The sequence below is a fragment of the Phacochoerus africanus genome, chromosome 10 (assembly GCF_016906955.1).
Source record: "Phacochoerus africanus isolate WHEZ1 chromosome 10, ROS_Pafr_v1, whole genome shotgun sequence".
NCBI classification, from domain to species: Eukaryota; Metazoa; Chordata; class Mammalia; order Artiodactyla; family Suidae; genus Phacochoerus; species Phacochoerus africanus.
Window position 1 is genome coordinate 35,487,716 of NC_062553.1, and position 6,280 is coordinate 35,493,995.

Consider the following 6,280-nt stretch of genomic DNA (forward strand, 5'->3'; position numbering starts at 1 on the left):
TGTTTCATTTGTTTATTATTGGTTTCTGTTAATATGGATAATTGTTACTGTTCAAATCTTATTTTGTTTGAATAGATAACAAGAAGCAAATTAAAACAAAAGAAATGCTTCAATAAATATTTAAGACTTATCTCAGGCCCAGTTATATAATGAGAGAAACACACACACACATCAAGTCCAAAATTAATCGAAGAAATTGATACCAAGTTTTCTAAGTCATTTAGTAAGTATATATAACTCTAGGCAGTACTATGTGTGTGATATAATAAAAAAATAGTGTTCAAAATTATTTAAGTTGCCACATGGTGCTTTATAGTGGTTACAAACATGGATTCTGAAATCAGATGGAAACTTTCCACCATTTATCCCCTTTATGTCCCTGCACAAATTTTTTGAACATTTTATGCCTCTTTTTGAAAATTAGGTGTCACCCATTAACAGTAGCCTCGACAAAGTTTTAATTACTGCTTTATATGCCCAGCATTGGAAAATTTATCTTCGCTCTGATGTCGAAACATCATCGGTATCTATGTAAATGTTAATAAATTTATACCTATATTATCCTTTGTAAGGTATTTCTAACCTTTACTGAAACAACATTCCAGTCTTAAAATTTAAGTAGAGAAATGCCACAGAAAATATGTCTCTTATAAAAGGGGAAAATTGCATGACAGCAAGGATTTCTTTAAAAAATATATGAAATGCTTCACAAATTTGCATGTCATCCTTGCACAGGAGTCATACTACTCGTCTTCTGTATTATTTCAGTTTTAGTAGATGTGCTGCTAAGAGAGTACAGGGATTTTCAGCATTCTCCTCCCTGGGACTCTTTCATGTTTATTCCCCTGCTCCCAAACTTTCTAAATTCTGAGATATTCTACTCACCCCTAAATTTCTAGTTTGTATATATGGCAGGGCAATGAATCAAAAATTGAATCCTTGTATTTTATTTTGCTTTAGTATACCTAAAATACAATGAATTTTTTTAAACCCTATCTCTAAAACAAAGGTAAAAGATGGAATTACTTTTTTATTTTTTATTTTTTTGGTCTCTGCCTTTTCTAGGGCCATACCTGCGGCATATGGAGGTTCCCAGGCTAGGTGTCTAATTGGAGCTGTAGCTGCCGGCCTACGCCAGAGCCACAGCAACGCGGGATCCGGGCCGCGTCTGTGACCTACACCACAGCTCACGGCAACACCAGATCCTTAACCCACTGAGCAAGGCCAGGGATCGAACCTGCCACCTCATGATTCCCAGTCGGATTGTTTAACCACTGAGCCACGACGGGAACTCCTGGAATTGCTTTTTTTAAAAAAGTGTATTTATTTACAGTAATCAGATGGAACCTTATAATTGGCAGAAACCTCAAACGCCCCTTCCTCTCATTAGGGAGTATAAGATGGTTCAATATACATAAACTTTGTGAAATGATTTTCACATTCAGCATATTCATCACCTCACATATTTCACTGTTTGTTCTTCAGAAAGAATGTCAAGGTCTATTTTCTTTCAATTTCAAGTGTACAATACAAAAGTATTAACTGTAGTCCACATGCTGTGTATTAGTTTCTCAGAACTTACTCCTACAATAATTGAAAATTTTGTGCCCTTTGACCACTTTCTCCCCTTTTCTCCTATTTCTCCAGCCCTTGGTAGCCACCATTCTACTCTGTTTCTGTAAGGTATTATTTATGTATTAAGATTCCACATATAAATTATACCATTCTCTGTCAGGTTTATTTCACTTAGCATTATGCCTTGTATTTTTATCCATGTTTTCACAAATGGCAGCAGAATTTTTCTTTTTTACCACTGAATAGCATTCAACTTTGTGTGTGTGGTGGGGGGGAGTTGACATTTTTCCCTTCTATATAATGAGTTTTATTTTTTTTTTCCATTATAGCTGGTTTACAGTGTTCTGTCAATTTTCTACTGTACAACATGGTGACCCAGTTACACTTACATGTATAGTTTCTTTTTTCTCACATTATCGTGCTCCATCATAAGTGACTAGACATAGTTCTCCAGTGCTACACAGCAGGATCTCATTGCTAATCCATTCCAAAGGCAGTAGTCTGCATCTATTAACCCCAAGCTCCCGATCCATCCCATTCCCTCTCCCTCCTCCTTGGCAACCACAAGTCTATTCTCCAAGTCCATGATTTTCTTTTCTGTGGAAAGATTCATTTGTACCATATATTAGATTCCAGATATAAGTGATATCATATGGTATTTCTCTTTCTCTTTCTGACTGTCTTCACTCAGTATGAGAGTCTCTAGTTCCATCCATCTTGCTGCAAATGACATTTTTTTTTTTTTATGTCTGAGTATACCACAACTTGCTAATACATTCATCTGTTGGTGGACACTTAGGTTGTTTCCATATCTTGGCTATTGTAAATACTGCTGCAGTGAACATGGAAGTGCAGAAACCTCTTCTAGACAGCAATATTGTCAGTTTGGTTATATTTCCAGAAGTGATATTGCTGGACCATATGATAGCTCTATTTTTAATTTTTTGAGGAACCACCATACTATTTTCCATAATGGCCCACCAAGGTTATACCACGGTTGCCTTTTCCCCACATCCTTACCAGCACTTCTCTCCTATCTTTTGAAAATTGCCATTCTGACAGGCGTGAGGTGATATCTCACTGTGATTTTGATTTGCATTTCCCTGAAGATGAGGAACATTGAAAGCCTTTTTATGAACCTGTTGTCCATTTACATTTCTTCCTTAGAAAAATGTCCGTTCATGTCCTTTGCCCATTTTTTAATTGGATTGTGTTTTTTTGCTATTGAGTTGTAAGCGTTCCCCGTATATTTGAGATATTAACCCCTTCTTGGTTATATGGTTTGCAAAAGTTTTCTCCTATTCTGTAGTTGCCTTTTTATTTTGCTGATTTCTTCTTTGTTGTATGGTAGCTTTTTGGTTTGATGTAGTCTTACTTGTTAATCTTTTATCTTTTGTTGCTTATGCTTGTGGATTTGTATCCAAAAAATCATTACCAAGACCAACTCAAGGAGCTTTCTTTTAGAATGTTTACAGTTTCAGGTTTTATGTTCTTTAGGCTTTGAATTCAGAAAGGTCTGGATTTTATATCCTGATGCAGTATTAAATATCTCTGTGAATGTGAGTAGTTGAGCAGAGTTCTCATTTCTTAGTTATTAACTTTCCATTTTCCCATAACTTAGTTATTAACTTTCCAACTTTCCTTATCTGGTCAAAGTTAAAAGTGCAAATACATGTTAAAGTACCTTGTATAATGAGCACTCCAAAATGATGTTACTATTCTTTTCACTAAGTTTTCAAAAATGTTTTTAGTAGTATTATCATTTTGATTTTAAATTGCCGTTTTTACCATAGTGCATGTATTCGGCTATGTTTTTTGGCAAAGTATGTTATTACAGTTACATCTATTATTTTATCAAAGATTTGCATAATTTTAGTCAATTTTATTCATTTACATAAATATAATGCATCCACTTGAAGTGTACATTTTCCTGAGTTTTGAGAAATATGTGTACCAGTAGAACTCCCATGGCAAATCACTTGTGGAACACCACCATTGTACCAAGAAATTCCCTACTGAGTCACTAGCCCAGCCTAGGAAACCTCTGCTTTACTGCCATAGAGATTAGTTTTAGCTTTCCTTTGGGACTCATACGCTGTATCTTCTATTGTGATTAGCTACTGTCTGTAGGCATAATGGGTTTAAAACCTCATGTAGCAGTACCCCTTTTATTTTCATTGCTGAATCGTATTTTACTATATGAATATCCCATGTTTTAAAAAATATATTCACCTGTTGATGGAAATTTTGGTTGTTTCCAGGTTTGGCTATTAGAAGTAAAGCTATGATCCATACTTGTATACATATCATTGAATGAACACCTGTTTTTATTTCTCTTGGGGAAGATTCTGAAAACTGGTATTGCTAGGTTGTAAGAGTATCTTTAACTTCATAAGAAACTGTCACACTCTTTCAGAATAGTTATGCTATTTTAAAATTTATGACAGCAATGTATGAGAGTCCTAGTTATTTTACATGTTGCAAGCATATTACTAATCATTTTAATATTAGTCATTCTAATGTGCCTAATAGTATGTCATTGCACTTCTAATTTGCATTTCCATGAAAACTATTGCTACTGAGCATATTTTTATGTGCTTATTAGTCATTTTAATGTCATATTTTGTGAGATGGCTCTTCAAATCTTTTGTCTGTTTTTATTGGCTTGTTTGCAGGCTTGTTATTGAATTGTAAGAGCATATTTTAAAAAGCTCTCTTTGCAATTAAAATGTAATTTTCTCAGCAAATACAGAATCAAAACAATCAAGTGTTATCCTGAACACATTTTTAATTCAGAATACATTTTCCTTTTTTTTTTTTTGTCTTTTTGCTATTTCTTGGGCCGCTCCCGCAGCACATGGAGGTTCCCAGGCTAGGGGTCTAATCGGAGCTGTAGCCTCCCGCCTACGCCAGAGCCACAGCAACGCAGGATCAGAGCCACGTCTGCAACCTACACCACAGCTCATGGCAACGCCAGGTCCCTAACCCACTGAGCAAGGGCAGGGACCAAACCCGCAACCTCATTGTTCCTAGTTGGATTCGTTAACCACTGCGCCACGACGGGAACTCCCTGGAATAAATTTTCCATGGACTTGAGATCAAGAATGATCCAGTAGTCACTCTGATCACCATGTCCACTAGATATTTTTGCTTCTGAATCAATTTGCTATATTTTGCCATATTCTGAATTTAAAATAATCACTGAAAATGTAAAAGATACCTCTTAAAGTCTTTTGCCAATCATTAGTTTTCTATATTTGAAAGTGTAGTACATTTATCATGCAAATTCTGAATTCCCATAATATAAAAGATAAGTATTCAAACACTGGGGAGATATTTATTTGCAATAAGATACAAATATTGTACAGAACTATTTTCATTTGTCACATTTTAATAGTAATATGAAATAGACAATACCTTATCTAAATTATTTGTCTACATCAATAGAAGTTAATACTTCATTTCTTTTATATTCTCAGTGGCTGTTAGGCCTTATTTATCCTTGCCAAGTTTATTTCGTAGAGTTCCCCAAGGTATGTTAAACACAAAAAGGTATTGTTGGTTTTTAATTATATTTCTACCATTGAGATATTTCAGTTCATTACTTGAATGTTTCACCTGGCTAAAATTTGGTGAATCAGTCCCTCTAGAGACTGATCGTTTAAAACTATTGTTTTTCTCTTTAAATAGCAATTGATTTATATACAACTCAAGCAAATCAAAAGCCAACAAGAGTCCTATTTTACCTGAACATCAAAATTTTTCTTGTTTGTTTCTGACTCTCTTAATGTTAAAACTGCTTGGCAGTTGTGCAACTATACATTTTCATTCATTTATTCATTCCTTCAACAAAATTACAGGGAGTCTCACTACATCCCAGGTACAACTGTTATGTGCTGAGGACACAAACACATGAACTCAGATCAGTCTTTGCTTACAATGGCTCAGTGTCTACCAAGAGGACAAAAAAAAAAAAAAGACACTGTTCCTGGGTTATTACAGCTTTTAAGTAGTCCATTTGTACTAAATGCTTTTGAAATTAGCACAGTTAGAAGGACTTTCACAGACCTTGTTAAAACATTGTTTATAGGGAGTAGCTTACTGAGTTCCCTTATCCTGGGTACCATGTACTTGATTGTGGTTTTGACAGGTTAAGATTTTTTTCTAGCTCGTAAATTTATTATAGTGACAAAAAATGGGGAGAATTATATATTTTATTTTGGAACTATATATACCCTACAAAGAAAACTAGAGGCAAATGACTAAACTAACAACATAGATGAAACATTTTCTATATATTTTAGTGTAGTATAAATACTTTTAGCAACTATTAGGACTATATAAGGGTTTTTATGTGAATCACTCAGTCTTCATATTTAAGTAACTTGTATAAACACTAAGTATAGTTAGAGGACAATCTGTTGTTTGAGGCCATAATTTCCCTTTTCTTAAGTTCTAAAATCCCCTTCTCTATCAATATATTTATTTTTTAATATGCTGGGTTGATTTAAGATGGTGCTTTCTGGTTTCGGAATTTATATTTTAAATCTCTGCTTATGCATTGGCCTAGAAATTCTTAAATTCAGAAGTAATTTTCTAATCATGAATTCCCCTATGGGAAATTCCATTGTATGCAACTTGATTTCTGTATATATTTTGAGAATTGCATTAATTTGTGTTCCAATATATTTGAAACATAGGTTGC

At 34.3% G+C, this 6,280-nt stretch overlaps 1 non-coding gene across 1 annotated transcript; it reads right to left on the reverse strand.

Annotated features, from left to right (window-relative positions):
- Nucleotides 1-690: 690 nt before the first annotated feature.
- LOC125110475 (U6 spliceosomal RNA) lies at nt 691-797 on the reverse strand. Its single transcript, XR_007130648.1, has one exon. It is a non-coding gene; the product is annotated as a U6 spliceosomal RNA (small nuclear RNA).
- Between the last annotated feature and the right edge of the window lie 5,483 nt (nt 798-6,280).